An 18,745-nucleotide genomic window follows, 5' to 3' on the forward strand; every position below is an offset into this window, starting at 1 on the left:
GCATCCCACGAATGAGTAGGGATGAAGGAAACTCTCCTCGGTTGCTCCCTTATATAAATGCATATGAGTTTCACTCATATCTTCCATATGCATACTCTAAGGGGGAGTTTCATTCACTCATTTAGTAACCTTTAACCATGTTGTCATCAATCACCAAAAAGGAGGAGATTGAAAGTGCATTAATCCCCCTAGTGGGTTTTGGTGATTAATGACAAATGTGGTTAAGGGACTAATGAGTTCATTTAGTAACTTTCAGGTGCATTAGTCTAAGGTGTGGAAGATGGATGCTTGGAGACCCCCCAAAAGTATAAAATCAAAGCGGACCGGAACTCGAGAAGTGCATAGGATAGTTTATTTATTGCAATCGAGTTTTTAGGAAAAACCGTACTATTAAGAAGGGTTCCAGGTGATGCTCTGAGATATGTCAAGTGCTCTTAGTGTGAACCAAGTGTCAAGTTTCCCTATGAGTCATTTTTGCAAATACTCCATTTGTCCAAAAGTGCAAGTCCAGAACTTCCTGCCTTCCAGGTCCGGAAGTTCCGGTCTTGTGAAAAAAGATTTTCCTAAGTGTAGTTCGGAAGTTCCTGTCTTACAGGTCCGGAACTTCCTGCCTAGTTTCTAGTTCAAAATTGTGAGTAACGGCTAGATGACGTTACCTAGCGGTTATACATAACCAGCTCGTTTACATCTCGTTCTTTGGCCATTCCACTTTCACTTTTTGAACCTAGAGCTGTGGCTAACCTCTCCCAAGTGTTTCTTGCCTTCTCCACTCAATCTAGAGCCTAATTCTTGTGAGAAAGAGAGATTGAGAGAGAGAGAGAGGACGATTTGGAGATGTGTGAAGACTAGGATCTTGGGTGAGCACTTCGAATATCTCGTGGGCTGTCATCTCGATGCTTATTACTCTTCGAGATGATCTCCTAGACGGTTAGGTGTCGCCCGCGAGAATCCGTTGCATATTGTGGATGTCCCGGGTAAGTTTGTGAAGGATCTCCTCTCCTCCGAAAGGGAACGAGGTAAGTTAGTAAAGTTCTTGTGCTGAGATTCTAGAGGCTTTCCAAGTAGAGCAACCCACACTTGTGGCGGATTTGTAGAAGTAGGTTAAGTTGGATCTTGGTGGTCACTCAATTCTAGAAATTTGCCTAGGGGTGTTTGGGGTTGAAGGCTGTGGATTTTCTCTGTGGTTTTTGCACAAGTGAGGCAAGGGGTTAATCGAGACCAAGCTCTTTGGAGCTCCTCAACGGAGAGTAGGATCGCAAGATCTGAACTTCGGGAAAAAAATCGCTCTTGTCTCTTTCTGTGATGTTTCTGTAGATGTTTCTATGATCTATCCTCTGCTTAGAATACCTGTGCATCATCTTGTGAAGATTGGCTTAGTCTCCTGTTTCGAAATTTGAATTTCATCCTTTGTTCTGTTACCCGGAAGTTCCTGTCCTAGAACACCGGAAGTTCCGGGCCTGGCAGACCAGAAGTGATGAGGACATAACTAGCTCGGATATAACCATGACTACCTTATGTATTAATCAAATAAAGGTGCATATGTTCTACATTAGATTTACTTGTTATATATTTGAACAAACGTTGCTACACAGTGAGTTTTGTGTGTTTTCGTTTACAGAGGTACTTGCTTGGGCGAAGGAAAAGAGACCGAGCGTAACTAATAAATGGATGATTAAATAATTTGATTGGGGACCAAACCAAGACCTTCTCCAAGTCTACTTCTACCTCACCATGTCACTTTTAGTCCATACAAGACAAGAGATCAAGTTGTACACGTTTTGGATTCAGATTCGGGCCTCCTAACAGCATCAACTTTAAACGGACCTAGCCGCTGATCTAGAAGGAATTTCGAGGCCCATAAAGCTTATGGAGTCTACTTTCAGATGGTTTTGGTCCCACGTCAAAATTCCTACCGAGCTGCCGGGAATCTGCAAAACAAGCCACGTATCTCATCCAGTCCGAATCTAACTCGGGTTTTGGGCCTTGTAATTGTGTCGTGGGCTTAGCCCAAGGGGGTGTGCGCCCTAGGGCAACCCTAGAACGTCCCTAATCATATTAATTCAGTAGCCGTCATCGTTTAGAGTTGAGTTTTGCTTAGATTAATCTGTCAAGAACAGTTTCGCCGCTAGATCGGTTTGTAGAACCCCAAATTCGTATGCTTAATCATTCATATGCAATTTGGTTGCAATCTATCTTGTTCTTGCTTGTGTTCTTCGATTCGCATGCAGGGATTAGCCTTCTCGGCGAGGTCAACCGGGTTTCGGCACGGTTGATAACCAGAGGAGACGTGGTGCCGTGAGTGCGGGGCTCAGTAGCGTGTTCGTTCAGAAGCCGGATCGAGTTGTGTCGCCACTCCGCCCAAATCGACTGTTTATCAATACCTATCGGAAGATCGGGACCTAACATCCCTCATTAGTTGGTATCAGAGCGCGGTTGCCCGTTAGGTAATTTATCTTCCCATAACCAGAAAATTGCCACACAAAAATATTTATTCTTTACCTAGACAATTTGAGCCGTTGCATTGTCCTATTAGATTTTACTTTGTTGAATTCTAGGTTGCATCGTCGTGTCGAGTGCTGGTTTAGTTTTAGATTTAATTTTTAGTTTTGAGTATTGCATCTGTTCATCACTTAGGTCTAGGGTACATCACTCAAGTGTGTGAGTTGTACGTCAGTTTTGGGTGCAGTTTTTCATCTCGTCAGTTGTTGCCGGGACCTTGAAAAATTGAATCGTCTCGTCGTCGGGTTTCCGTTTTTGTGATTTGGAGAAATTTTTATCAAACGGTTTTGGAGTTGCCGTACTGTGCGCGTGTACTGTGCGCGTGAGGGGAGTACTGTGTGCGCGTGAGGAGAGACTCCATATCAGATCAGATCTATCTGTGACTGTCCGTATTTCCCTCTTTATAGAATTGTTAAGTAGCGGATTTGAGATATTTTTATAAAAACATAACTTACATGATATGAGCAATCCATTTTTGAGATGATCCAATTTTAGTTTTGCACTTTGCGTTTGAGTCCCTGTAATATTCATATTTACATTTGAGTCCCTAATATTCATATTTACATTTGAGTCCTTATTTAAGATCAGTGGTCAGTTTTTGTTGAAAAAAAAAGTAAAAAAAAAGAATAAAGAAAGAAAGAAAAGGCAGAAAGGTGCAAAGAAAAAAGAGAGAAAAAAGCCGCACCTAAAAAAAAGAAAAAAAAAGGTAGAAAGGTGCTTAAAAAAAAGCCGCATCAAGAAAGAAAAAAAATCATTCATCCTTTGAGTATGTTATCAGAGTGCAGAGTTGTGCATTGATTCATATCTAGTCTTTAGTGGTGTCGGGTGCTTGCTTGAGCTAGAGTTGAGTCTAGGCTAGGCCAGCACATTGACTAGTACTTTGAACTATTATTCAACTTTGCATTTTCTGATTAGCACAATTGCGTTCTTTTGCTACTATATATTGTGCCTCCCAAGCTACACATATATACTTCTGGTCAGCACCGCTTTGATCCTTGGAATCGCCACATCACGTCCTTCAAGGTGTCACGAACCAGCCACCGGTTGTACCATCCTTAGCATTGCTGATAAGACACTTGTAAGAGCTTGGTAAGATGCTCTATTTGGCTGAGTTGTTGAGGGGCACCACTACACCGCGTAGTAGATTATTAGGGATAACCTTCATTGTTTGTTATTGTTTTTGTGTTTGCAATGACAGGTATGAGTGGCGCTCAAAATCAGCGATACCAACAAGGTGCACATGATGAAAGTAGTTGGGTGCAACAAGTGCTAAGTTCTCAAATGGAGAAAGCGGAGCAATGGCAGTACCATGAATTATTTGAAACAAAGTTTATGGTTAAGGATAGAGCATGTCGTACTATAATCGATAGTGAGAGTTGCAATAACTTTGTGAGTTCAGATTTGGTTGAGAAACTTGAGTTGCTTATACAACCGCATCCTCATCCATATTACATCAAATGGTTCAACTCTTGTGGTAAGTTCAAGGTAAATAGAATTGTGAGAATAAACTTTTCGATTGGGAATTACCATGATACTGCCAATTTTGATCTTGTCCCTATGCAAGTATGTTCTTTGTTGTTTGGTCAACCATGGGTATATGATAATAATGGATCACATAATTTTGTTGCTAATACATACACATTTAGACATAATGGTCGGAAAATGAAATTGGTACCCATGAGTTTTACTGAAATTTTCGAAGATAATCTTGAAAGGATGAAGAATGGAATCGAGGAGATTTTCAAAGATAGTATTGAAAGGACGAAAAATAGAATCGATGAGACTTTCAGAGATACCAGTAAAGATACTATTGTGATGCCTTCAACTAAGTCTAAGTTATTACAAAATGAACGTAATGTCGTGCCTATTGTTTTGGATACTGATATTTTGCAGGCATATGAGAATAACCAAGGTAATGAGAAAGAGAAGAAAGACAAAGAGGAAAAAGACCTATCTATAGCTCCATGCATGCTTGAAGAATGTTCAATTGACCAAGCACCTATAATTTCTAAAGATGAGAAAGAAGGTAATGATAATGGTGCTATAGCTATTCAAGGTATGCATATTTATGATGTTCCAACTATGTCCACTACTTATGCTATGTTAGAGCAACCCATAGTGGAAACAATTGTTGAAATACCTTTGTCACAAAACAATTTGCTTGATGTTTCTAGTGATAAAGAAGAGTTGTGCGATGCTTCACTTATATCCATGCCACAACTAGTAAATGAATATGTTAGTTCTATAGTAGAGCCACTATGTGTTGAGTTTAAATATGTTATTCACATTGCTAGCGAGAACGAAGAGCTTAAATTGCTATCTTCTTTAAATACTTGGGGTTATATTCAATTTGATGATCTTTGTCCACTCGACTGTTTACAGAAGAAATTATTTGCTAGATTTGAATTGCCATGCCCTTCTAATGTGATTTTTCATATTATTGGCAATTATGATAGTAAAGGAGAATATAATGTGCATCGAGTATATATTTGTTCGAATTTGACTATACCTTCTTTTCATGATGAAATGTATTGTCTAGAGGACTGCATGGATATAAGTAATTATCTATCTAGTTCCTTTAGTTGTTTAAATGAGTTACAGGTTGGTTTGCAAGATGGGGAGTGTCGTAGTTTTCGACTACAAAGATTTTAGGATCCGATCATATGGCCATCAAGAAATGTTACGCACAGGATGTTGTGATAGACAAAGATAAGTACAATACGCTGCATGACAAGGTGAAACCGAGGGCGGTTTCCAATCAAGAAGGGGAGGATGATGAGGACATAACTAGCTCGGATATAACCATGACTACCTTATGTATTAATCAAATAAATGTGCATATGTTCTACATTAGATTTACTTGTTATATATTTGAACAAACATTGGTACACAATGAGTTTTGTGTGTTTTCGTTTACAGAGGTACTTGCTTGGGCGAAGGAAAAGAGACCGAGCATAACTAATAAATGGATGATCAAAGAAGTTGATTGGGGACCAAACCAAGACCTTCTCCAAGTCTACTTCTACCTCACCACGTCACTTTTGGTCCATAGAAGACAAGAGATCAAGTTGTACACGTTTTGGATTCAGATTCAGGCCACCTAACAGCATCAACTTCAAATGGACCTAGCCGCTGATCTAGAATGAATTTTGAGGCCCATGAGTACTTTTTGGAAAGCTTATGGAGTCTACTTTCAGATGGTTTTGGTCCCACGTCAAAGTTCCTACCGAGCTGCCGGGAATCTGCAAAACAAGCCACGTATCTCATCCAGTCCGAATCTAACTTGGGTTTTGGGCCTTGTAATTGTGTCATGGGCTTAGCCCAAGGGGGTGTGCGCCCTAGGGCAACCCTAGGACGTCCCTAATCATATTAATTCAGTAGCCGTCATTGTTTAGAGTTGGATTTTGCTTAGATTAATCTGTCAAGAATAGTTTCGCCGCTAGATCGGTTTGTGGAACCCCAAATTCGTGTGCTTAATCATTCATATGCAATTTGGTTGCAATCTATCTTGTTCTTGCTTGTGTTCTTCGATTCGCATGCAGGGATTAGCCTTCTCGTCGAGGTCAACCGGGTTTCGGCACGGTTGATAACCAGAGGAGACGTGGTGCTGCGATTGCGGGGCTCAGTAGTGTGTTTGTTCAGAAGCCGGATCGAGTTGTGTTGCGACTCCGCCCAAATCGACTGTTTATCAATACCTATCGGAAGATCGGGACCTAACATCCCTCATCAGGAAGTTCTGGTGTTCCTTACCAGGAAGTTCCGGGTCTGTTTGAATTTTAGCGCTGCGATTTGTTTTTAAGTTTTCAGGGACAGCGTATACACCCCCCCTCTAGGCTTCATCAGCACGTTCAACAAGTAGCGCTGGATAGCCGAAATAGCTCTTTGCCTAATTTGTTCTACTTCTTCGATGGCTTGGGCATCTTGAGCATCGGTTCCAGAGATGACTTTTAGGGACTTGGTCATATCAGCGACATCCTTGATAGCCAATTTCAGCCTTGCCTTTTGTTCTTCGACAGACTGTGGGAGATCGTCTAGCTTCTTGTGTTCCAAGTCCAGTTCGGCATTGCATTCTTGGAGTTGTGCCAAGAGCTCAATCTTACGAGCTTCAAGCCGATGAATATTAGACTTGATCGGGCCTTCAGATAGCTGATCAAGCTTGGACTTCTCTTCATGCATGAGTTGCTGATTGGCCTGGATGGTAGCTTCAATCTGTTTGCGTTCTCGGCGTTCGGCTAGTCTTTGCTTGGCTTTCTCCAGTTTGAATTGATACTGTTCAAGATAAGCAGCTGGAGTGAGGACATCGGCTAGTTCTTCAGGAATCAGAGCTTGAACTTCGTGTAGCCGAGTCCTAATTGATCCACAGTCGACCACCAAGCTGTCTAGTAATGATGCCTCTAGCCGATGAGAAATATCTTCAACTGTTTTCTTCACATCATCGGACAGGGGAGCTAGAGTCATGCTGGTGGTATCTGCTTCTGCTTCTTCATCAAGATAGTCCTTGATGTCAAAAGAGAACAAATCGGCTAAGACCTGTATGAATAATTTAAAAAGAGTTAGAAGCCAAATAGACATAGCTGATTTAAGTCCTTGTATCAAAAGGAAACTTACTGGAATAGCAGGAGCGGCTGGTTGTTCTTCTCCTTCGACATGATGACTCCCTGTAGCCTATGGAGTTTGGTCACTTGGTAATTGTTGTACAGGGGAAGGAGGAGGAGGAGGCTGCAAAAAGAGATAAGTGTTAGATAAGATTGGCTATGATCGACTAGTGAGAGATTGAGAACATCTTACTGGTGGAGCCGGTTTGAGAGTTGTTGTTGCCGATTTCTTCTTCACATCAATTCTCTTTTTCTGCAAAGACAAGATTAATAAGTAATCGGCTGAGGATAAAATGGTTATAAAAGGGAATTAGGGAAAGATATTTACCCTTGAGAAATGAGCTAGGGCAGAAGGAGTTGGAGGGGTTTGCTTGGGCGAAGCCGATGGTGTTTTCTCTGTATCACTCACTTCGGCGCGGCTTGATCAACATCTTCTTCAATCTCTTCTTCATCTAAGGCTTGTTCAATGGATGGATCTAGGGCAGGCAGATCATCGGTTGGTTTGGTCTTCTTTGACTTGGCTTTCTTCTTTGGAGCCGGAGCCGATGGATCTATAGCCGATGCTCTGGTTTTTCTCTTTTTACCAGCATCGGCTGGTTCTCTAATGAGCCCTTGGAGAAGAGTTGAAGTCTTGGGGGCATGATAGCCGATGACGGGGGGAGATGGCCCACCTCCATTTGGAATTAGACCTAGGGCATATTTAATGTCTTTGCCACTATTGCTTTGATGAGGAGGGGAGAATTCTGTTGTCTGCAAGTCAAAAGAAAGTTAGTCAGATTGTAAATCGGCTAACACCTATTCAAGCAAGATTAAAAACCAAGGTATACCTAAGGGATGACGTCCGGAAAGAGATATGTCATGTACATAGAAGCCGATTGATGAAACAAATGCAGCTTCCATTCACCCCACCATCTGTCAAATGCCCTATTCCTGAAGGTTGCCAGCTCTATATTTTCAATGCTGCCCAAAGGAAGTCCTTGGATATTCAGCAGCCGATCCATCATCAAGGTTGACGAGATCTCTCCTCGGCATTGAATTTTATCGGCAAAGAACAAGCCGATTGGTAGTTGGCCCAAACCAAACTGCCTGGCAGAACTCATTGGGTGATAGAATTCGTAAGAAATTTGAATATTCCTCCCTTGATGAATGCCAACAGGAAGGATGCATGGGCTGATTGCAGCCAAAAAGACCTCTCTGGACTTTTGGTATCGCTCATGGTTGATGTCTTCAAATCTAAAGTCCGATGGGTGCTCTAGAAGTACTGAGTCTTCATAGGGGAACCAAATTCGAGTATCTTTCTGAAAGCCTTCATAAAAGCTGCAGAACCAGTCTTTAAGCAGTTCAGCTGATAGCTTTGCCCCTGCGTCGGTTGGTGTGGAGGCATATTCTCCATAAGATGTGCATCTGCGATGAGTGCATTCCTCTCCATTGTCTTCTATGATTAGTTCCAGTCTTGGGAATTCAGCTTCTGCCACAGATTGCCGATTGACAAATTTCATGACCATAAGATTTAGCCAAGTTTGCAGCAGCCACCATGGTCCACCTGCTCAAACCACTGAGCCGACAGCTATCTTGATCGATGCATTGTTCAGCATTTGGTACAGATAGCCGAGGAGGGTTTTGCCTAAGGGAATTGCCTTTTTAATTCCAAGGCCTCAGCTACAAACTGCCAATTGGTCGTAGGACCACAGCTTGATCCACAGAAAAGAAATTTCTCCAGCCACATCAGCAGAAAAGCTACATGCTCTCGAGGAGTGACAGATCCTTGGCCCATATATCCTGCCAACCAGATCAACCGCCTATGCTCTTAGTCTTGAAGTCATACTGACTCTTGGTGTTCAGACTCATAGGGTTAGCCGATGAGGTCACATCCACACCAGTGATCATAGTGATATCTATCAGGGTTGGTGTCATCGGCCTTTGCTTGAATAAAAAGGCGTTGATGGTGTTGGACCAGAAATAGGTGGCGGCGGCCATTAAGGGTTCATCCTAAGCCGAATTCGCTATAGTGAGGGCAAGTGCTTGGCCGATTCCAATCTCATCCCAATGTGTTTGCTTGCTCGGGTGAAGTTTTCTCAAGGGATGGCCAAGATTTAAAGGTATTCTTCCAGTGACCTAGATTCGGATTGGCTAGTCTGAAAGGGATCCTATTGGTTTCACCAATGATAAATTCAGTAGGATCGGGATTGCCGATTTGACCAAGAAATTAGTGGTTTTCATGCGACAAACTCGGTATCGCGATCAGATTGGAGAGCTGCTACGAATCCAAAAGAATAGAGAAGAAGAAAACAAGATAAGGAAAGGAAAAACCAATCTGATGCTAAAGGAGGGGATCTAGCCGATGGAAACTTACCTTCACATACTCGGCTGAAGATGCGGCGGATGGACTGGCGGAGGTCGACATCGCTGTGGGTGGAAAGTTGGCCGGAGAGGAAATCGCCTAGGAATCGCTTCGCGCACCGAGGGGATTGCCGGAGAGAGAGAGGATGGAGTTTTGCTTCGGTGGTGAAAACGGAGGAAACGGTGTGAGATTTCTCGGGGACAACGGTTAGTATTTAAAGCGCTGGAATAACGGTCGGAAAACGACAAGTGCGATATTCTCTCGGAGTCTTGCTTTCGGGTTGAGCTGCATCGGTTTCGATCTTCAACAATAGGTAAAACTTGTTATGGTGGCTTGTGTTCTTGGGATTAGTGCTTCCATCTTTTTGACACTCTAATCTTGTCTATCTAATTCGTCGAGTTATCATATATCTTACATAATCTCTGGCAATATCGCTACCTAACCTACAGTCGGCTAACATCTGTCAGAAGAAGGCAGCCGATTAGGTTAAATACCGATGTTGACTTAGATTACATAGGATATCCACCACTCTATGACACATCCAACGGCTTGATTGTCTAGATATTGTCCTGTCACGTCCTGATAAATTCATCCCGAAATAAAAATCATTCCCTAAAAGGAATAATATAATTAATTAAAATTCGAAAAGAAATTGGCAAACATTAAAATGCGTACAAGAAAATTTCGAATGTGGCCCGGAGAATTTTTGTTAAATTCAACGTGGTCTAAAAAGAGCCCTCAAATTTTACTTAAATTTTCATAGCACCGGAAATATTTATTAAGCAACAACAACTATGATCAAAGTTTCCTAAAAAGAAAAACCTAAAATTAATCCCCCTCCTCCCTTTGGGCCAAGTCTAGCCCAAAGTCCTCCCTCTCTCTCCCTCGGCCTGCGGCCAAAGTCTCCATCTTCTCCCTCTCTTTTTTCTTCCCTCTCTCTCTCTTGGGCCACCCCTCCCTCCTTCCCCTCGGCCCAGCTCCCTTCCCCTCCCCCTCTCGGCCCACTCCCTCCTCCTCCCTCTCTCCCCCGGGCCACCTCTCCCTCCTCTCCTCCTGGGCCGGCCGCCCGGCCTAAGCCGCGCCCCCCCTGCCCGAGCCGCTCCCCTCCCGCGTGCGCACGACCGTTGCACGCGCGCTGACCGCGTGCCCGCGTGGGGCCCACGCGCCGGTCGTCGTCTCCTTCCTCCAGCCGCCCAGCCTCCTCACTCTCTCCCGTGAACCCTAGCTCGTTCCCTACTCCAAATCCGCCTCATTCAAACCGGGGATTCCAAAATTAAATAGAGGGAAATAATACCCATTAATTCCTCTCTCTTTCCCCCATATTTTCCCCTTGATTCGTGCCCCCAATCACCGGGAACGGACGCGTCTTCCCGGCCACCTTCCATGGCCGCCGGCCGACATTTCTGCTGCCGTTCCCACCTCTCCCGTGCCCGGCTCCCTCCCCCATCCTATAAAATGGAATCCCTTCGCTCCGTTCTCTCGTTTTAGCTCCTTCCCGAGCTCCTCCGTGGCCGCACCACCTTTTCCCGCCGTCCTCCTCTCTCTCCCGTGCCACCGGCCATCTCCAGCCGCCCCTACCGCCTCGCCCGCGTGCTGGTCGGCGGCGCCGTCTCCTCCCTCCACGACGCCGCCCTCATCCCCAGCATCACCTCCTCCTCGCTCAAAGCTTGCCGGAACGGTGCCCTCGCCGGTGTCCAGTACCTCCCCTCATCCGGCCGGCTCCTGTTCATCGCCGGTACGCCGATCGACGTCGCTGTCTTCTCCGGCATCGCAGCGGCAAGGTCATCCTCGGCATCGCCTTCTCTCCACCCGAACACCGCCGGTGTCCGTCGTCGTCTTCACCGTTCATCCTCGACGATCGACGTCCCATCGTTCGCCCGACTCGTCGTCTCGCTGTGCCGCCATCGTCGTCGGCATCGCAGCGGCGTGTTCCACGCCGCCCTCGCCTCCGTGCAGCTGCTGCCGGCTGCCCTCGTCGCCTCCTCGCAGGCCCCGGTCGTCGTCGTCGTCGTCCTCTCGTCGTTCCCGGTCGTCGTGGCGTTCGTCCCTCCGTCAAGCCGCGTCCGTTCGTCGCCCGTGCTCCGTCAAGTTGCTGCAGCCTCGTCGTCGTCTTCGTCCTCGGCTCCGCGTCGTCAAGCGTTGTGCTGGCCACGTCTCGCCTTAGTCCAAGGATCGCCGCTGAAGTCCTTCCCTTGCCGTTCGCCTCCATCGTCCCAAGCCGTCTCCGCCGTACCCGTTCGTCGTCGTCGTGCCGCGCCTCGTCGCATGGTGGTAAGGGTCTCTCCCCCGTCCTCGTCCTTTCAGTGTCGCCCATGCCCGTTGTGCGGTTGTCGACCCCGGTACCCGTGTACCGGTGTCGGTAGTCGTTCGCTTGTGCGTGTGGTGACTGTGTTAGTGTGCCCGCTCGGTAGCCGCGTGGTTTCCACGTGTGCAGCCCGCGTGGTGTCCAGTGGAGTCCGTTTGTCGGCCACTCACCTCGGTTGACACACGGGGTCCGCTTCCGTCGACCCGTGGACCATCTCTGTGTACTCGGTCTACCGCGGTCCTTTAGGTTGACGTGTGGGGTCCGCATGTCAACAGCGCAGCCTTCCTGTCTTTTCCTGGCTAGCGCTTCCACATGTTTTATAGTTGTAAAACCTAATTATAATAATCCGTAAATCTCCATGTAACAGCATTAAACTTCGGATGATCATATCTTGGTCATACGAACTCCGAATCGAACCGTTCAAGTCTCCTAATGTTTGTTATAACCTAAAGAACCATGTGCTTTATTTTTATGTATTGTTATTGCTTCTTTATAGGCTTGTAGCTTTGCTTGTGTGCTTCGCGTAGCTTCTGTCGTTCCGAAGGTTCTCGAAGCGTGGTTTGCGGTCGTCGCCGAAGGTTCGGAAGGCCGTTGTCTCTAAGCAAGGCAAGTCACATCATCCTTGAGCATATTGAATCCCAGTTTATAAAATTATTTTGATTTAAATTAATGCATTATCACTTTATTTAAATTCCCGCGTTATCACTGCTTTATTTAGCCATGCCTATTTTCCTTTGTTATGACCTTATTATTATTGCTATTGTTATTATTACCTTGTTCACCCTAGAATAAACAAAACCCCAACTAGTGGGTACTCTATTCATGGTTCCACTAGTATGAATTTAGGTAGATGCTTCGCTGATTAATTATGCAACATTAGGTGGTTTTATAACTTTAGACTTTGGGAATTCTCATATCATTTGTACAGTATGGAATGGCTGGCTTATGTTGGAATTGGACACACACACCTCCCCCTCTTTTCAAAACCCCCAAAACGGTTTTAGGCTGGGCTCGAGGTGTGTGGTTGGGTTCTGTTAGTCGTACCTCGGGTACTATTAGGATTAAGCTCGGGCCTGTGTTGCAAAGCACTACCGTACTTCCACATGTCTAGTGGGTAAGGCTTAGTTTGTGGCTCAGTCTGGTTATAAACAAAGGTACACAGATGGAGATGGACAAAGTCGAGTGTCGATGGACATCTCTAGGACAAATGAAGGCTACATGAGCTGCGGCCCGGTAGTCGAGATGTCATGGCACAGGGCTGGTGTCCTGCTGCTAGGGGCTCAATCCTACCTACCTGTCTCGGAGGTTTCAGCCGTAGGTGGGGTTGGGTCGGTACTCTTGTCTATGGCTAGGATGGGTTGGAAACTATGTCATGTCTTCCGTCCGTATGCCGTGGTGGTATGTGGCACGTGGTTACACGTGAGGAAGACATGTCTTGTGGGTAAAGATGTACACCTCTGATCAGAGTATAACCTATTCGAATAGCCGCGCCCTCGGTTATGGGCAAGCCTAGCAATGTACCCAAGTTAGTGTTTTAAATTCTTAAAACCTGCTTAATAACTAAAATGTGGAATGGTTGGCCTGGGTTGGCTTGGGACGAGCTGGGACCCAGGGTCAGGTTGCCAGTTCGGTCTGAATCATCGTAGGCCTTGGGTTAAGGCAGGTTCGTGTGGGTCCACGGCCTTGATTAATAATATTGTATAGCTCTAGGATCGTGTTTACAAAGTAGCTTTGAGCAACTAAGTGTCTTTTAATGCCGTTTACTGCAAACCCTAACCCCCTATATTATAACTCCCTTGTACTCCTTTGCATTTATTCTGCACTCGTGGGTGTGTCTTGCTGAGTACTGTGGTTGTAATCATTCTTGCTCAATCTTTCCCCCCTTCAGTAAGAGAAGCTTTGGAGAAGAAGTCTTAGGTGGAGTCCTGGCTTATACCCCAGTTGAGCGCCTCTGAAGATGGAGCCGTAGGCCCGCTAGTCCGTTGCTGTTTATTTTTGATTGTCAGGCTTGAAGTGCCTTTGTAATAATGTAAATATTATCGATATAATAAAGATGTGCCTTTTGTATCATGTTTGTTTGGTGTACCCCGGCTTTTCCTGGGACGGGGATTAATACACTAGCATTTGGGAAAAGGTAATTTTTCTCGGTCGCGACAAGCTGGTATCAGAGCCATCTCGACTGTAGGATAAGCCAAGTGGATAAAACCTAAGGACATATTTTATAAATGAAACTATTTGCGAAAGTTCCTTTTTCCTCCTTTCCCTAATGCTATTTGCAAAATGTTTATTCTCTTTTCTTCCTCCTTCAGATTTTCAACTAGTACTAGATGGTTAGTTTTGCGAAGAAGAAGATGTCGTCAATTGTTTGCCGAAGCTCCGGAAGACTGCAGGATCCGCTAGCGAAGTGGAGGAAGCAGTGAAGCCAGCTGTGAAGCCGAAGTGAAGATCTTGGAGAACTCGTCGCAGAACCTAAGCCACCCTCTAGGGTAGAGTCGTTAGTCGTGTGTTTCCTTGCTTGTGTGTGTAGCGCGTGGTTTGCATCAGTGGGGTGTGATGTAACCATGCTAGGTTGTTTGCTTAATCAACTTGTAGAATAAGCCTAACATATATCATAACAGCAAAAGACCTAGATCTGTTAAGGTCCTATCCTTAGTTTCTGATCTATCTCTCCCCTTTGTTTTCCCTCTCTCCCTCTCCAAACCCTGCAACAAATGGCTGACAATGAGAAAGGCAATAAGGTCAGAAGTCAGGACATGGGTACCTCAAGCTCCCGAGTGAATGAACCACTAGACACCAGTTGTGTGACACTGGTCCAACACCTGATTAACCAGAACCGATTGCTTATAGAGCTACTACAGCAGCATCAGACGCCAATTCTGAACTCGAGTCAGATGCAACCTCAAGTGCAGTTGGAGGCAGTCCAAGTACTCACACCACAAGTCAGCGCACCACCAACATCCCAAAAGGCCCCTCATGCCATGTCACATGTGGACTCAAAAGAAGCAAGAATCATTTGTTTTATCTGTGATGAACAAGGGCACTATGCAAGGAACTGTCCTCAGCGGAAAAGAAAAGCACCAATGCGAACCGAAGATGAAGTCCGTAAGATGATCATTACCAGCACGGAATGGCCTCCACCAGGAATGACAAAACATCAGAGAAGAAATTCCTTGCGAGGTGCACCACAGTTGATAGAGCATCTTTTAGCTAATGGAGGTAGAGTGTCTGATAGTGAAGATTCAGATCAAGTCTCCTCAGATGATGAAGATGAGAAGTCTCCCCAAGGTTTCAACCAGAATAAAATGGAACATAAGGCATGCTCTCGTTGTGGAGAAATCGGTCATGTTGCCAGCTCGTGTGCCACTACCTGCTTTCATTGTGAGGAAGACCATCCACCCGGCGAGTGCCCCATGAGCAGGATCACTTGTTTCTTGTGTGAAGGAACTGATCATGTACCAAAAGATTGTCAACTCAGTTTTCTGCTGACGAAGAAGATGGCCAACCAACACGCCCGTTCTAATGGAGAGAAGCATCAAGGCAACACAAATCCTCGCCAAGATTACAGTTTCAGCCTAACTCCAGTGCCATGACAGAGGAATCAAAATGAGAAAAGAAAATGTCGAGTCCGGAAAGATAACTGTTGCTTCAATTGTCAAGAAATGGGTCATTTCGCTGACAAGTGCCCAAAACCGAGAAACATAGCTGCCAGCACGTCAGTCCACGCAACTCCCCACAATCAGAAGCTTGCTCCTCAGCGAATTGTCATCCATGCATCCCGAAGCAGTCCTATAGCCCGCGTTGCAACAGCTCCAACTCCAATGAGTGCACTACCACAAGGCGTCAGTGCTCAATTTTAGCCCCAGCCACCAGTTAACAAGACAGAGGCCAGTATCTGTGTTGTACCTTTGGATGTTCCAGTACAGCAATAGAGAAATCAAGTACTTGATGAAGAACCTGAGCGTAAGAAAGTTGTTGTTTGTTACAACTGCAGTGAAGAAGGACATTACTCCAGAAATTGTCCACGACCAAAGCGTAGCCCGCGCCATCATTCCAGACATTATGCACGAAGAAGATAGGACCACAATATCAGGGTCACTGGAGCAAATGCAGAACCTGTCAAGCCTAGTGCTAGTCAGAAGCAACCATAATACTCTTGTATCAGTGTTGAAGTACTTTTGTTTTATAGTTGTCCCCTATCAACCATGTAATAAGAGAGAAACATGAGATAATGAATGAGTTTGACAAGTTTATGAAGGATCCATGTTAAGATTGCAAGTGCTGTGGGTTGTGTACGTTTCGTTGTTGATTAAGGAGACCTAGGGTCTCATTTCCGTAAGCTCATAATCCTTTATGAATCAAAGAACCTAGTGGTTGATGGAAAAGAAAACCTAGTGATCAACCAAAGAGACATTTGTTTGGACTAAGAGTTTCAGATGTGTCTTCTTCGGATCAAAGGCAACAATCGTCAGTCTAGCTTTTGACGAACTACTTCAAGGTTTCTCTGAAAGACAGCACGCCCAAGGACCTCATTGCCCCAGAAGCATCCTCAACACCCGGAGTGAAGAGTACTTGGTTGGGAAAGGTCGAAAGGTGATTGATGGAAGAGATTGGAAAAGATGTTTGGTTGCTGGGAAAAGAAGTAGGTTGAAAGGTGATTGATAAAGGATAACGAGGAACATGATTTGTGTCACTCGAAGAAGACTCTCGATAGCAATCAACCCTACAACAGTTGCCCTGTCATTAAAGTAGGAGAATTCACAAGTAAGCGAGATGACCACAGGTAGAAGTACTTCTATGGGGACAAGGATGGAAACTTTTGTGACATGACCAAGAAGTCAAGAAGTAAAACCTGAACAGTTGGAATCCAAAACTTAGTTCAACCATGGGCTCTGTATCAGATGCTACCAGAATAAAAGCAATTGCACTAGTATCGTTCTATGCACTTTCCTAGCAATCGATCCATCGGGAAAGAACACATCAAGGCTGAAGGTGTAAAGGAATACGTTGAATGCTAAATGATGACAACATGAAGAGAATAGTGGGATAGTAAACCGAATGTAAAGAAAGTGAATCCGAGTGTCTTTTCTTGGGAGCTCTTCCCAGTTGCAAGTCAAGGTTATCTTTGAAGATAGTCAATAGCGGTCAAACAGAAAGCATAGCAATGTTCAGATCTAACAAGGAAGCTTCAGATTTTGAAGGATAACGATCAGATAATAACAAGTCCAGCAGTAAAGTCATCTGGAAAGACGTCAAAGCATGTCAAGTGGGATAAGTTGGTTCTATTGAGAAACATAATTCAAAGGCAAAGTTACCGACCCTTGCATCGAATAGCAGAAGTAGCTAGCACCCGGAGACCAGGAAAGCTAATATGAGGCAGTTGGTGGCAAGTTAGAAGTAAATGACAAGCATGATATTCTCACGATGGCAAGCATGGTATCCTAGTAATGACAAACTGGCGCATAACGTGAAGTGGGTAACTTGTATGAGGTTGACGCCAAAGATATGAATTATGAGAAGTTCTGGAACTGAAGTCCCATCTTCAGGTGCCGCAACCCAGTCGAAGTCAGCTAGAGGTGCAACCAGGGAAAAGTCAGGTGAAGAGAAGATTCCATCTGCAACAGGAGATCGAGCCAAGCAGTCCAGAGTGGAGAAGTTTTGCTAGGCAAGTTTGCTGTAGAAGACGCAACAGAAGAAGTCAGACAAGAAGAGAAGACCACTCAACCTATCTTCTTGCTAGCCTCCTAGAATCTCGGGGACGAGATTCCTGTAAGGGGGGTGGATTTGTCACGTCCTGATAAATTCATCCCGAAATAAAAATCATTCCCTAAAAGGAATAATAGAATTAATTAAAATTCGAAAAGAAATTGGCAAACATTAAAGTGCGTACAAGAAAATTTCGAATGTGGCCCGGAGAATTTTTGTTAAATTCTCCATGGTCTAAAAAGAGCCCTCAAATTTTACTTAAATTTTCAGAGCACCGGAAATATTTATTAAGCAACAACAACTATGATCAAAGTTTACTTAAAAAAAAAAACCTAAAATTAATCCCCCTCCTCCCTTTGGGCCAAGTCTAGCCCAAAGTCCTCCCTCCCTCTACCTCGGCCTGCGGCCAAAGCCTCCATCTCTTTTTTCTTCCCTCTCTCTCTCTCTTGGGCCACCCCTCCCTCCTTCCCCTCGGCCAGCTCCGTTCCCCTCCCCCTCTCGGCCCACTCCCTCCTCCTCACTCTCTCCCCCGGGCCACCTCTCCCTCCTCTCCTCCTGGGCCGGCCGCTCGGCCCAAGCCGCGCCCCCCTGCCCGAGCCGCTCCCCTCCCGCGTGCGCACGCGCGTTGCACGCGTGCTGACCCCGCGCCCGCGTGGGGCCCACGCACCGGTCGTCGTCTCCTTCCTCCAGCCGCCCGGCCTCCTCACTCTCTCCCGTGAACCCTAGCTCGTTCTCTCCTCCAAATCCGCCTCATTCAAACCGGGGATTCCAAAATTAAATAGGGGGAAATAATACCCATTGATTCCTCTCTCTTTCCCTCATATTTTCCCCTTGATTCGTGCCCCCAATCACCGGGAACGGACGCGTCTTCCCGGCCACCTTCCATGGCCGCCGGCCGACTTTTCCGCGCCGTTCCCACCTCTCCCGTGCCCGGCTCCCTTCCCCATCCTATAAAATGGAACCCCCTTGCTCCGTTCTCTCGTTTTAGCCCCTTCCCGAGCTCCCCCATGGCCGCACCACCTCTCCCCGCCGTCCTCCTCTCTCTCCCGTGCCGCCGGCCATCTCCAGCCGCCCCTACCGCCTCGCCCGCATGCCGGTCGGCCGCGCCGTCTCCTCCCTCGGCGTCGCAGCTGCCTCCCCTCCACCGGCGTCGCCTCCGTTTCGCGCGGAGACCTCCGGAGGTGCGTCCCCGCCGGCCACAGTGGTGTTGCCGCCACTGCTCCGCCTCCAGCCGCCTGTGCCGCCACGCCTGAGCGTCGGTCGGCCGTGCCATCGCGTCCCTCCGCTACGCGACGCCGCCCT

Source organism: Oryza glaberrima, chromosome 12, assembly GCF_000147395.1.
Source record: "Oryza glaberrima chromosome 12, OglaRS2, whole genome shotgun sequence".
In the NCBI taxonomy this organism is placed as follows: Eukaryota; Viridiplantae; Streptophyta; class Magnoliopsida; order Poales; family Poaceae; genus Oryza; species Oryza glaberrima.